Source organism: Dipodomys spectabilis, unplaced genomic scaffold (assembly GCF_019054845.1).
Source record: "Dipodomys spectabilis isolate Male_0828 unplaced genomic scaffold, ASM1905484v1 ptg000095l, whole genome shotgun sequence".
Classification (NCBI taxonomy): Eukaryota; Metazoa; Chordata; class Mammalia; order Rodentia; family Heteromyidae; genus Dipodomys; species Dipodomys spectabilis.
Window position 1 is genome coordinate 43,448,636 of NW_024870772.1, and position 15,288 is coordinate 43,463,923.

The 15,288-nt window shown below is 34.1% G+C and overlaps 1 long non-coding RNA gene across 1 annotated transcript in view; it reads right to left on the minus strand.

Annotated features, from left to right (window-relative positions):
- Positions 1 to 200: 200 nt before the first annotated feature.
- LOC122112828 overlaps positions 201 to 15,288 on the minus strand; it is a 28,277-nt gene continuing 13,189 nt past the window's right edge. Inside the window, exons 3-5 of the long non-coding RNA XR_006148276.1 lie at positions 13,725 to 13,771; positions 13,071 to 13,126; positions 201 to 1,651 (exon numbers count right to left, since the gene is read on the minus strand). This is a non-coding gene — a long non-coding RNA (uncharacterized LOC122112828). The remainder of the gene's footprint in view (positions 1,652 to 13,070; positions 13,127 to 13,724; positions 13,772 to 15,288) is intronic.

Below are 15,288 nucleotides of genomic sequence, written 5' to 3' on the forward strand. Positions count from 1 at the left end.
AATTGATCAAATGGAAAACAATTCCAGAGCCATGAAAGCACAATAAAACCTAATCATTACACAATACCTATCAGTCTTATCCATTAAACACTGTTTTGTACTCAAAATGGTGTTAGAAAGTTCAAATCTTGAAGTCAGATTCTTAAAATCGTTTTATCTGCATAAGTCAAATGGATTGAAGCAAAAGTTGTCTTCATAAGTACAGAAAATTAAATTTATTCATTTAACAGCCTAAACAGCTGTGACATTTGGCTTCTATAAACTTTCGTTTTTATTACTTTTTCCTTTTATAGCAAGTCATACATACCTCTCCTCACTATTTCTTGTATAGACCAAAATGTACCAGCTTCAGGATCTTTATATTTGTTATTTAACCGGTTTGAAAGGTTCTTCTGGATACCCACAGGGCTTCTTCCCACTTTCTTTTTGTTCATGTCAGCTCTAGGAGGCATTTCTTAAACATACTATCTGAAAATACACTCTGCTTTCCCAATATCTTCACTTTTATTTTGTAATATTTTAGCATGCTTATATTTAAAGCTTTCATGTGATTGTCTTAAAATGCCACTATATTTATTTGGAATATTCATATACAGAAATAGATTTGACTCCCTTCTCCCCACCGCCATCCTTCTAGCCTTTCTCCGTAGACTTTATCACTATTTCAAAAAGTACACATACATCTTAATAGTTTGTCACTTCTATTATCTACCTACCCACTTTCAACAATGATTGTAGGCCCCATAAGGGCTAAATTTATGGTTTGTGATGATCAGCCCTACTAAAGTAGAAAAATTTTGTACCTTCCTATATATAAGTGTTTCAAATAAATATGGCATTTTAAACTAATCACGTGAAAACTTAATATATAAGCCTGCTCAAATAGTACAAAATAAATGTGTAAATAAGAAAACTATGGGAAAGTTTAAAGTTTCTAGCACTTTTTAAAGACATTTTAATTTTTGGCAGTGCCAGATGGGATCAAATCTAAGGCTTTATCATATGCTAAGCAAGTGCTTTACCACTGAGTTACATCCTAAACCTTTTTGCTGATTTGATTTTCAGATAGTCTCATGCTTTTGCCTGGATCAGCTCTGGATTGATTTTTCTACCTCAGTACTCACCTTGTGAGTACTGGTATTCCTCTGGGCTATATAGAAAAAAAAAAACTTACTAGAAAAACATATAGACAAACTGAATAAATGTTAAATAAGCTACATTTACTAAAATAAAAATAGCTTCTAATTTTTCTTTTGGGGTCTAGGTGTAGCTTTGCAGTAGAGTATTTGCCACATGTGTGAAGCGGTGGGTTTAAATCCCAGAACTGCAAAAAGAGAAAACAAAAAAACCCCTCAAATACTTGAGATGTATTTCTAGTGGAAGAGTTAGTTATTAAAAAGGCTGCTTAAGCTACTAGTAATAAAAAGGAGTTTTTAAGAATTTCCTTGATAACAGTAAGAAAACAGATGGGAAGGTATTGATGATCATCTCCTACTTCTCCCAGGTATGTTAAGTAATAGCTAAACTTACTAGCATCAGACCTATCTCAAATGGTTAGGTCATTAATTTTTTCACCATTCTGATAATGCTCAAAGAGAAATAACACTTAAGAATAAAACTTTTTCCATGAGGTACAGATAGTAATATCCACCTGCAAAGGGAAAAAAAATACAATTTAATTTAGAATGTCAAATTCCAAGTAAATATTACATAGAGAACATATTACAATAGAGAACACAGTTTATGGACCTATTAATTTTGCTAATCCAACAATGGCTAGCTTGTGCATGTAATATCTGTAGGCTTAAAAACACCTAAATACTATAGCCAAATGATACATGATTGAAGAAAATCTTTAACATTAAAGCTTAATTTTTTCGGTTTTCAAATCTACTCATGCATTAGTCTGTGTCCTCTTAATGAATTTGTACTTGAATATAGGATGCAAACTGATTGAAATAGTTCTGAAATAGTTTTCTTACTAAGTCACAGATACTGCTAGAAGCCCAGCTTTAAACTCAATCCATAGCTCAACAAGATGAAGACACTCAAAATTGGAATTATTTAGCACTAACTTTTAAAAGAAAACTTGGATTAAAAAAAACACATTAGAGCCGGGCACTTGTGGCTCACGCCTGTAATCCTAGCTACTCAGGAGGCTGAGATCTGAGGATCGTGGTTCAAAGCCAGCCTGGGCAGGAAAGTCTGTGAAACTCTTATCTTCAATAAACCACCAGAAAACCGGAAGTGGTGCTGTAGCTCAAGTGGTAGAGCACTAACCTTGAGTTGAAGATCTGAGGGACAGTGCTCAGACCCAGAGTTCAAGCCTCATGACCAACAAAACAAAACAAACAAAAACAACAAAAAGATCCAAAAACCCCACATTAACCCCCAAAAGTAAAAAAGAAAATAAAACCTAATAAACAACTATATAGCTATTTCTTCTTGCAAAATAAATTGCTAGATTACAATTGACTAATAAAGGGTATAAATTATTTTACCACTAGCTTTTTGGATGTTCAAAATTAGTTACAAAGAGTTTGTTAACTTTACAAATAAAACTTCCAGTCCTACTGGGTGCTGGCAGCTCACACCTATAATTCTAGCTACATAAGAGGCTGACATCTAAAGATGGCACTTCAAAGCCAGCCAGATTCTTATTTTCAATTAACTACCAAAAAGCTGGAAATGGAGCTGTGGTTCAAGTGGTAGAGCACTATGCTTGAACAATAAAGTTCAGAGACAGTATCCAGGTCCTAATTTCAAGCTGCAGAACCAGCACACAGAAAAATCCAACACAACAACAACAACAAAAAAGTTCTAGTCCTGTTGAGTTACCTAAACATGTATTTTATTACCAAATGACTGGGAAAAAACTATGTACAATTAAAATAAAGATTTTTTTTATGGTGGTAGGTATAAAGAAAAGCATATGCTGTACCTGTAAGCTACATTCCAAGTCTGATTACTTAAGTTTAATGCTATTAAATTTTTTTCCTTCCAAATATTTCAATTAAAAAAATCATTGTTAGGAATAGGAATAAATATGAGAATTAAAAAATTTAACTACAGCCGGGCACCGGTGGCTCACCCCTGTAATCCTAGCTACTCAGGAGGCTGAGAACTGCGAATCTTGGTTCAAAGCCAACCAGGGCAGGAAAGTCCGTGAAACTCTTATCTCCAATAAGCCACCAGAAAACTGGAAGTGATGCTGTAACTCAAGTGGTAGAGTGCTAGCCTTCAGCTGAAGAGCTGAGGGACAGTGTGCAGGCCCAGAGTTCAAGCCCATGACCGACCAAAAACAACAACAAAAAAATTAACTATAATATCTCTACATGGTCATTATGCTTCTCTGGAGCACCTAGATATAAAGATCAATTGGGAAGTGTAAAATATAAGGTTTTATTTTCTTGCCATTTAGAAATATTAAATAAAATTTTCTAAAAACTGTTTTATATACACTTTAGAAACATACCCACCCACCCATACATTCACACAATCCACCCCAAAATTCTAGGTTGTTCTGAGAAATACTGTACAATACGTTAAATTTGTAACTCATTTCATACATATTTCATTTCATACATATTTATTTTTTGCCAGTCCTGGGCTTGAACTCAAGGCCTCGGCAATGTCCCTGAGCTTCTTTTGCTCAAGGATATCACTCTACCACTTGAGCCACAGTGCTATTTCCAACCTTTTGTGTATGTGGTACTAAGGTTTTGTGCGTGCTAAGGCAAGCACTCTACCACTGAGCCACATTCTCAGCCCCATAAATACTTCTTTTTTTACTGTTGTTGTTAGGTCATGGGGCTTGGACTATGCCTGAGTGCTGTCCCTTTAGCTCTTTTGCTCAATGCTTGTACTCCTCCATTTTAGCCACAGCTCCATTTCTAGCTTTTTTAGTCATTAATTGGAGATAAAGAGTCCCATGGACTTCCTCCTTAGTATGACTTTGAACCATGATCCTCAGGCCTCCTATGCTTGGCCTAAGTATCAATTTTAATGAAACTAAAAATTAGTAATTAAGTAATGGTGCAATAAAACAAATAAAAGGTTAGGAGTTTAATGAACAATTTTTTTAAAAGAATCAAAGCAACATTATTTCCACATAAAAGTGGCATTTAATTCAAGTGACCAGTATATAGTATATTGTTTCTTCATTTGGGCAAAAAAAAGTGATTGTTCATAAAGAGGAAAGTCTATCTAAGATTACCATTAAATTAGGCCCTAAGCTGTAGGTCCTTTACACTTTGAATACAATTTCCTAAATAAAACTTAAAATACTTTCACAACTTCCCAAACAGTTATTATTGGAGAGAATTCATTAGGCACTGCTTTTATTTTGCACATTTTCTGTTTGGTTACAATGAAGAATAAGCTACTTCTTATAGAAAATAACATCAGTATGGTACACTATACAGAGATTCACAACTTATCCTTAATATAATTTTTTAATGACTTTACCACAAATAAAGAATAGAAAGGAAGCATTTCTTTTAAATTTTAAAATATTTGGACCTGTTTAAATTCTAAAATTTAATAACTAAGTCACAACTTGGTCTTAATCTGAAGTTAAATATTAGACATAAAAACAGAACATCCTCATATTTTTGACTTGATAACTATTTGTGTAACATTATGTATAAGTAATGTAGAAATGATTTTAAGTGATATAAGGATTTTATACAAAAATACTACATTTTATGTAAAGATTTCCTGTATCTGAAGATTTGGTATCTGTAAGGATCTTAAAACCAGTTCCTTATACTGAATGCTATTTTAATAGACACAGTACACTTAGACAGTTACTAACATTTTAACAAAATCATATTAAAAGTAAGACCACTAATACTGAAAACACCATCACTAAAACTGAAAGCAGATTAATATATACTGAAATACAACTGTAGAGTATGGCCAACCTTACTTCAGCAGCACAGTTAATACTGGAGATAACTTTAGAATCTTAACGCCAATATTTACGTGCTGCTAAGGCACTGCTGACATGATTATCATAAGAGCTATGCATGAAAAGAAATATACTTCTTCAGAAGATCAGGTCCTTGTATTTTTGAGGCAGCACAATATGGCCTGCACCTTTTCAAAATCCACAAACCATTATGTGCTGCTACTTTACTCCAAGGTTTTTTTTTTTAAATTCATATTAATACCTAAAGAATAATTTTTTAGTAAAATGGACTATTTTAAAATGCCCATGTTTAAAGAGTATAATGTTGTTACTGTAGCATATTAAAAAGATTTTGAGTAACCTGAAATTTTTACATCAAAAGGTAAAAGCCTACTAGGTATCCTAAACTGTTATAAATTAGGAATCACAAAGGTGAATAATATGAGGAAAATAATTTCAGTTCTTTATTTAGTAAGGAAATGTAATTTATTGATTGGATATGCAATCATACTTTTTAATGTCTTTTCCTCTTATAAGCAAAAAAGTGAATTCATAAAATTGCGTTTTACCTTGGTAAGAGCAGAATTTACAAATAGCTTTTTGTTCCTTGTAGTACATCTTTCAAAAAGCATCTTCATCAAGGCAGGTAAGACTTCATGTCAAGCTAAGACATGGAATGATACATAAGAACTCAGTTCCAATAAACTTAAGCTAGCAAAATGCATGTGCTTTAGAAGATAAACACTAGGAGCCATGTGAAACATTTAAATGCTAAACAGTATTAGACTATTTTGAGGGGAGAATGATAAAAAGGGTGATATTGATCAAGATGTATTGTACTACCAGGCACAAGTAACTCATGCCTATAATCCTAGCTACTCTGGAAGCTGAAATTTGAGGATCATGGTTCAAAGCCAGCTTAAGCACGAAAGTCCATGAGACTCTTACCTTCAATTAAGCACCAAAAAAGCTGAAGTAGAGTTGTGGCTCAAGTCATAGAACAGTAACTCTGAGCAAAACAGCACCCAGGCCTTGAGTTTAAGCCCCAGGACCCGCAGCAAAAAATTAAAAAAGAAAAAAGAAAAAAAAGTTTTTGAATGGTAACCCCTTTGGTGCAACTACTTAAAGACTGTTGATACTGATGACATTAAAATTATTTTAATCAAAATTATTTTTTTTCAAAAAAAAAAAAAAAAGCCCAAATGAACCAAATGTCCCTTATATGTTACAGAAAACCTAAATATTAATGCCAACATTTTTCTTTATATAAGAATTATTTTGTGTTGGATATTATTTGATATAATAAATATCTAGAAATAGAAGCCTTAGGATGATGTGGTAATGTGATATCCTGAGAGGATATAAGACAAAAACCATATAGCTCTTTATCTTCCTATTCTTTCCTATATCCATACCATTCACCAACAAGAATGTAGGAATTGCTTCACTCTCTAAGATACCAGAAAATACCACCAATTCCAGTTTCAATTATTTTTGCTTCAATTTTCTCATTAAAATGGCTATTGTTTTGAAGCAATATTATTTCTACATAGAACAGTAAGACTTACAAAACCAAAATACTCAAATTTGCTTCACAATTGTTTACACAAAGCACACTGTCACACATTTACCATTATATTTTGTATTTTTCTCATTAAAAATAATACATATAATACAAAAAATAATTTTTTACAAAAAGCATATTAAAAATAAACATAGGCAATTCTATTTATAAGCAACTGGTACTTCACATGTACAAATTTTAACATGTGAGCAAGATAAATTGATTTGTGATGACTTAAAAATATTTACCATATACCACAATATGTTTATCACTTGAGGAATATTAGGTTCTCTTCCATACCCATGTTTTTTTCTTTTGTTTTGGTGCTGTCCATGAGCTTTGTTACTCAAAACTCACACTACCACTTTGAGCCACAGCTCAACTTTTTACTTTTTGGGTGCTGAACTGGAGCTAAGAGTATGACAGACTTTCTTGCCTAGGCTGGCTTTGAACCATGATCCCTAGATCTCAGCCACATGAGTAGTTAGGATTACGGGCTTGAGTGGCTTGGCTACCCACCCACTTTTCAGTTAAAATATTTAAACTTCTTTTTTGTTGTTAATGATCATGAGGCTTGAACTGAGGGCCTGGTCTCTGTCCCTGTTTTTCTTTTTTCCTCAAGGCTAGCGTGCTAACCACTTTAAGTCACAGCTCCACTTCAGGCTTTTTGATGGTTTATTGGAGATAATAGTCTCACTAATTATGTAACTGTAACCCCTCTTGTACATCACTTTTTTTTTTGGTCTTTTCTTTTTTGGTACTGGGGATTGAACCCAGGACCTTGCACTTACTAGGCAAGCGCTTAGCCACTGAGCTACATCCCGACCCCTGTACATTACTTTTATAACAAATTTTTTTTAATCCAAAAAAAAAGTCAGGCTGGAAGGTGGCTCAATGGTAGAGTGCTTGCCTTGCATGCATGAGGCCCTCGGTTCCATTCCGCAGTACCACATAAGCAGAAAAAGCTGGAAGTGGCGCTGTGGCTCAAGTGGTAGAGGGCTAGCCTTGAGCTGAAGAGCTGATGGACAGTGCCCAGGCCCAGAGTTCAGGCCCCACAACTGACCAAAAAAAAAAATCTCCCTGACTTTCCTGCCTCAAGTGGCTTTGAACTGTGATTCTCAAATCTCAGCCTCCTAAGATCAGATTATAGGCACGAGCCATTGGCACCTGGCTTTTTAAAACTTAGTTTGAAATATGAAAGGCTACCTATACTGTATGTCAGCAGTGCTCCATTTGTTACATTACAGTTACAGTTCTGTTTAGAAAGAATTTAAAGTCACTGAAATTCTAAGACTAAAGTAAAAACTACATCTTGTTCTCTGCCCCTGTAATGCATTTGTATACATGAACTGAGTATTTCAAAATCACATGAATATTCTGCAACTTAAAAAAATCAAATGGACCATTTAAATTCCATTTCTTCTTGTGTGCATAGTCTATATATTTTCTAAGCCAAGAGTGCTAAACTTGAAAATGCTATAAATATTCTCATTTATGTCAATGCTTTACAAATCCTGAAAAAAATTCCAAACAAAAAATGTCCTAACTTTTGAAAGTGCAATTAAACATACACAAAATTTATCAATTTAGTTATTTTAATGTTTAATTCTGTGGCATCAAGAACACTGATAGTTGTAATCATTATTACCCTCCATCTCCAGAAATTTTTCAACTTCCCTAACATTAAATCTATTAAGCACTCATTACCTATTTTCCCTGCTTCTCAGCCCCAGCAAATCATTTCACCTTGTCTCTTGAATTTGACTATCCTAGGTACTTCATAAGTGTACAATACAGTATTTTGTTTCTCACTGCTGAAGTCCAAAATAATCATGCTCTTTTCCATTCATCCCTATTTAAATGTTTTCCTTCAGTGGTGTCTTCAATCTCTCTAGCAGAAACTGCATTTCCATTACTAAGAACTTAATTTTTTTATTTTTATTTTGCCAGTCCTGTACTCAGGGCCTTGTGATGTTGGTCAACTGTCTTGCTCATGGTTCTACTACTTGAGCCATACCTCTAGCCTGGCTCATTGCAGGTTATTTGGGAAACATAAGTCTCATGGATTATATTCTAGCTTTGGGACCTTAATTATCATGGTTGGCCTTTGATTTAGCTCTGCTTTCAATTTTTATGCTTTTCCAAGAAAAAAAAAGTCGTTTGAAAGATGAGATCAAAATAAGTAAATACTGTGTTTAAGAACTTAAATATAAAGGAGTAGATGGCAATCTTTAAGTATCTTATTTTCTTTTTATAATAGAAAAAATTAATTAAAACTTGAATAGCCATATCAAGGATATGAAAACTGCAACATAATTTTAATAAATGAAATTTTAGATACTTTTTATATTAGCTATACTAATTTCAGTACCAAAATGGGGCTAGATATTTTAAACAAATTTCAGTAACTAAGAAAAGCATAAATGTCTTTACTGAATTTAGTGGGAAAAGTGAAACTGATAGTGTAACCAAAAGTCAGGTATAATCACTGACAACTGGACTCACATAACTCTATTTTTTGGGCAATACAGTGAACTCAAGAGCCTCTCACTTGCTAGATAGGCATCCTACCACTTGAGCCATGTATGTCTCCAGCCCTTGTTTAACTTTATTTTCCTGCAGGGTTTCATCTTTACTTGGGTTTGGACTCAGACCATAATCCTTCTCCTGATACTTCTTAACACAGCTTGATCACAGGAACCTATGACACTATATACCTGGCTTATTGGTTCAAATGGGCCTCTTGCTAACTTTTTGCCCTGGCTGGCCCCAAACTGCTATCTTTCTGATCTTTCCTCCTGAGTAGCTGGGATTATGGGTGTTCTCCACAACACCTGGCCTTGTACATGTATTTCAACCCTACTCAACTTATTTCTGTTTTTACCCGGAGAAAGTTTAAAACTCAAGTTCTGAGGTGGATATGATCAAGGTTCTGTCTATCTATCTTACAATAAGCTTCAGTATACATTTCAAAAGCCCAAACTGTTACATTAAAGAGTCTGGGGAAGTTTCCCAGTATATTCGCTTAAGAGCTTGAAAATTTTATTACACTAAAGGCTATTATATTTCTATATTTTAGTTTGTACATATATTAAGTCTTTGGTATAGAATTCTTTAATTTTCAAAAGAAACATCAAAAGGTAATATCAAGAATTAGCTGTCAGATTTATTCCCCTGTCTCCAGGGTTTTTATTGTTTCCTATTTTTCTTCCCCTTCATGCTAAATGTTCAGTATTAAAATGTAGAAGAGAAAGATGATGATAGTTTGTTGTTGTAGGTTTTAATAAAACCTCTTTAAAGATAAAATGGTGAAAATCTTTGGTAATATTTCATGTTTTGAGAAAATTGTAATCGTTGATACTGTTTTGTCATTCACTTATAAACATCCATTAAAATTCTGTAAAAATAATTAAAAGGAACTTTTAAAATATAAAATTGTTATAATTATTTGAAACTATCTTAGGAGCTAAAAAGTTGTTCAGGATGGGAAAATGAATCCATAATTTTGGTACTAAAATTTAAAATTTATGGCTACAATGTTGTTGAAAAGAAAACATAGCTATGACTTAAAGCTCAGATTTAACTCAATCATTCTGGTAGACATATATAAATGAAATATAAAATATATAATGCTCTGAGGACAATACTTTCTCCAATTCTCAAACAGTTATATGAAAACTGGCCAAACCATATTATGAACTTCTTCTATGTTCTATGTTCATAATTTATACAAGGTATAACTTTTCAGGGCCTAGATTTGATATAGTTACTAATACTAATTTATCTGATCAGGAAATACATAAAAAAAAATCCTTCTCTACTACCAATGCTGATATTAGCTGATAACGTAGTAAGTTTTTCTGCTTTGGATTTAACAATCCTCACCAGGAATCCAACTGTCAAATAATTTTTTCACTTTTGACATACATCTTTAGCCCAGAATTTTTTTTTTTTTAAATTTTTTGTCTGTCATGGGGCTTGAACTCTGGGCCTGAGCGCTGTTCCTCAGCTCTTCAGCTCAAGGCAAGTGCTCTACCGCTTGAGCCACAGCACCACTCTGGTTTTCTGGTGGTTTATTGGAGATAAGAGTTTCACGGATTTTCCTGCTTGGGCTGGCTTTGAACCATGATCCTCAGATCTCAGCTTCCTGAGTAGCTAGGATTACAGGTGTGAGCCACTGGCACCCAGCTAGCCCAGAAAAATTTTTATTAAAAAAAATACTTAAGATAACTAAAATTCCTTACTAGTGTTGTAGCAGACAGAATTTTTACATAATGGTAAATTTCTATCACAAACTAACAGAATTTTTAACTCCTGTTTAATACATGATACAATTATAAAATTATATCTTTATTAAAGGTGAGAAGAATTTATTTGCTACTTATTACTTACTGCATCACAAATTAAAATAATCTGATTTTCTTCTGCTGTTCTCTTGGGTCAGTCCTTTATACTAATTATAACTCAACAACTCACAATATTTTCTAGGTTGGTAGGGTTATATGCCACTATATTAATACTACTATTTATACTTCAAATTCAGTAATTTCTAGAATGTTATTTGCTGCTATTATATTGTCAACTTGGTAATATTTCTAAAACATATTGATAACATCAGTCCTACATGGAAAATAGTATTTGTCATTTCTTTTTACTAGCAGAGCTAATGAGAGTAGGCATACTTAATCAAGTCTTCTTATGAATTAGAAAGTAACTTGTCCCTTATTAGTAATTTACAGGATTAGCAACGCTAATAGAATCCACTGATATATCTTCTGCTTCATCTCCTATTCCCCTATTAATTCAATATTCTAGCTTGGTTTAAGTTTAAAAAATAAAAGTAATGCTCCTAATGCTGGCAATGTACCTAAGATGTTTTAAAAGTATCAAAAATGTTGGGCTGGGATGTAGCTCAGTGGCAAAGCGCTTGTACAACGTCCTGGGTTGGATCCCCAGTACCAAAAAAGAAAAGACAAAAAAAAAAAAGTATCAAAAATGTTACATTTAGGTACTTAAAAAAAAAATCTCATAACAAAAATACATGTATATATTTTAAAAAATATAATGTGAAAAAAATGTTTTAAAATGTGGAAAGAAAAAGAATCATTATTCCTGAATCTCTTTGTACAACAAATTTTAGTTTTTTTGTTTTTCAGGTTTTTTTTGGTTGGTCGTGGGGCTTGAACTCTAGGCCTAGGCGCTGTCCCTCAGCTCTTCAGCTCAAGGTGAGCACTCTTGAGCTACAATACCACTCTGGTTTTCTGGTGGTTAATTGGAGATAAGAGTCTCATGGATTTTCCTGCCCAGGCTGGCTTTGAACTGTGATCCTCACATCTCAGCCTCCTGAATAGGAAGGATTACAGGTGTAAGCCACCGGCGTCCGGCTAAGTTTTAGATCTTTAAGTTGAAAAGTAAACAATTTTTTCCCCCATCTTTTTACTTAGTTGGGAAAAATGTACCTAAACATTCCCATTATTCAATTTTGACAACTTTGACTAACATTACACTTATAGAATATCTGCATTCCTCAATTGTATAGCATAAACTATCATACAAACTAAGAAAGAAGAATCACAGACACACAAAAATCATACAGCAACACTCACTAATGTCAGTATTTTTTCTGTATATTGGTTAAGTAGAATTACTTTAATTTCTGATATTTAAGGGAACTCAGGCATACTCTTAGAACATACAACAGGAAGCATTCCAACTAAGAAATATGAAAAGTTACCTATGTTATCCACGGCTTATCTATAATCATGAGGTTATATATGTAAACTGAGTTACTAATACGATGTGGGAAGATGACTCATTTTAGTGAATCAAATACTCTTTTTTGTTATTGTTGTTGGTCATGGGGCTTGAACTCTGAGCTTGGGCACTGTCCCAGCGCTCTTCAGCTCAAGACAAGTGCTCTACTACCTGAGCCACAGCACCACTTCTGGTTTTCTAGTGGTTTACTGGAGATAAGAGTCTCATGGACTTTTCTGCCTGGACTGGCTTTGAGCCGTGATCTTCAGATCTCAGCCTCCTGAGTAGCTAGGATTATAGGCAAGACCAGCACCGGGCTCTAAAATACTCTTAAGGAAAGTAAGTATCATGTGCATTTAATATGGCTTCAATGTATCAATTTTTTAGGGATACAGTACTATATCAACTAAACTATTATAATTAATCTGTTAGAAGTTTCAAAACTTTTCAAAACTTAAATGAATCAGGAGAAAAGGTTTCTTTTATTACATATGTATAAAATATTTCTTTTATTGTATATGTAAAAAGGAAAAGGGAGGGAAGTGGCGCCGTAGCTCTAGTGGTAGAGCGCTTGCCTTGAGTTGAGGAGCTGAGGGGCAACGCCCAGGCCCAGAGTTCAAGCCTCACGACCGACAAAAAAAAAAAAAAAAGGAAAAGGGAGTATGTTACTCTTATTCCTTTCCTAAAGTTTATTTACTTTTTTAAAAAAGGAGGTATTGGGAGTTTGACTTTTATAATTTTATTTTTATTTTTTGATGGTATGGGGGTGGGGGGAAGAGAAGGGAGCCTTGAAATCAGGGCTTCATGCATGCTAGGCAGCACACCTCTAGCCTTACCTACCTTTTGAAAGTTTAATCCCTAAGTGTAAAATTTCTCAAAGAAGTCTCACATGTAACCTAATAAAATGTAAAAACAAATAAAAAACATTTAAGTGGAGAAGATAGTCTCAATATTAAACTTTAGGATCAATATAACAAGCTGGATGTTTTAGCATACACGTGTAATCCTATGGGAGACAATCACAGGATCCTGGATTAAAACTAGTCCCTAATCCAGTGAAAAATAAAGGGCTAGTGAAAAAAAATAAATCAAGAGCTAGGGACATGATGATACAAGAGGGTAGCATGCTTACTAACAAAGCTCAAGGAAAGCCCTCAGTTCCACCTCCTAGTATCTCCAAAAACAGAAACAATATAAAACCAATGATAATAATATCAAGACCATTATTGATTTGTAAACTCCTTTGAAGGAAAAGGATTCACAATTGTGATTCTGAGATGATGTGATTCTATAAAATACTTCCTTAAATAGAAAATTTACCCAAAGTAATTACTTTAGTTTTGCTGTAGACTGGAGTAAATTAACATCAAACCTCAACATTTAAAGAGCTAAAAGAAGATCAGAAAGATATTATTCTAGGACAAGAAGGAAAATCAGAAATAAACTGAAACACGATAGCAGTTTTTGTACTAATGGTGTTGAGTTAATACTTACAGAGAATTGCTGGGCTAAGCAGGGGCTGTTTCCATAGCTGTTGAAACCTAGGAAAAAGAAAAAGTATAAAGACTTAAAATTCTGATCACATATAAATTAGAACATTTTCAACTGAAGTCAATTATCATTGTTTTCTGATCCTTACATATCACAGAACACAGATTACGAACACCAGCACCAACATTTGCATATGTTGTTTTTTGTTTTGTAGCACTAGAGATTGAACCTGTTTGCTAATTTTTAAATTTTGCTTTTCTATTACTGTTACCTTCAAAAATTTATAAGTTAAATATGTAAGTACACCTTAAATTCATAACTTAATGTTTAACTTGAAGCATGGCGAGCTTCTGGGGGACATCATAATTGCAGGTAGTTAAAGTTAATTCTATGTCATATCCCAAGATTTCTCTCTTGACTGCACGTAACCTAAAATCCACATATTGCTTGGTTCCAAGAATTCTACTGTTAAGAATAGAGTAAAGGGGCTGGGAAGGTGGCTCAGTGGTAGAGCACTTGCCTTGCATGCCTGAGGCTCTGGGTTTGATTACTCAGCACCACATAAGCAAAAAAGAAAAAAGCTGGAAGTGGCACTGTGGCTCATGTGGTAGAGTGCTAGCCTTGAGCTGAAGAGCCGAGGGACAGCGTCCAGGCCCAGAGTTCAAGCCCCATGACCGGACCCCCCCTCAAAAAAATAGAGTAAAAATACAAAGAAAAGTTTAAGATTAAAATGCACAAAACAGGGGAAACAAAGGAGGAGGCAACAATGCTTGATAAGAAATGTACTCATTACCTTGCCCATGTAATTGTAACCCCTCTGTACGTTATTTTCACAATAAAAAATTTAAAAAATGCACAAAACAATCTCTGAAAGTAATATACTATATAGTCATGAAATTGCTTGAAAAAGTAGAAAAAAGAACTTGTTTCTGTGGTTGATTTTTACTTGAAAATGAAATTTAAAAAAAAATATATATATATATATTCTAGTAACTTGACTTAGCTCGATTGATTTTTGTGGACCACGATTACAAGATGTATTTTTTTTCCTTTTGGCCAGTACTGGGGGGCTTGAACTCAGGACTTGGGCACTATTTCTTAGCTTTTTGCACAAAGTTGGTGCTCTACTACTTGAACCACAGTCTTACTTCTGGCTTTTTTCCCCCCTTTCCTTTTTTTGACTGGTTAATTGGGGATGAGAGTCTCACAGACTTTCCTTCCTCAGATGGCTTTCAACCACAATCCTCAGATCTCAGCTCAGATCCTTAGAGTAGCTAGGATTAGAGATATAAACCACTGGTACTCAAGTCAAGATGTACTTACATTAACTAATAGCACATACTTACTTCAAGATACAGAATACAAAGTACAACAAGCTCATCTAAGCTCTCACTAGGAGTGTTTTAAGTATATATTGCATAGCAGATCCTTCACAAAAAAAGGACAGTACTTGTTTTATTTCAAAATAATGATTCAAGCCGGGTGCTGGTGGCTCACGCCGGTAATCCTAGCTACTCAGGAGGCTGAGATCTGAGGATAGAGGTTCAAAGCCAGCCCAGGCAGGAAA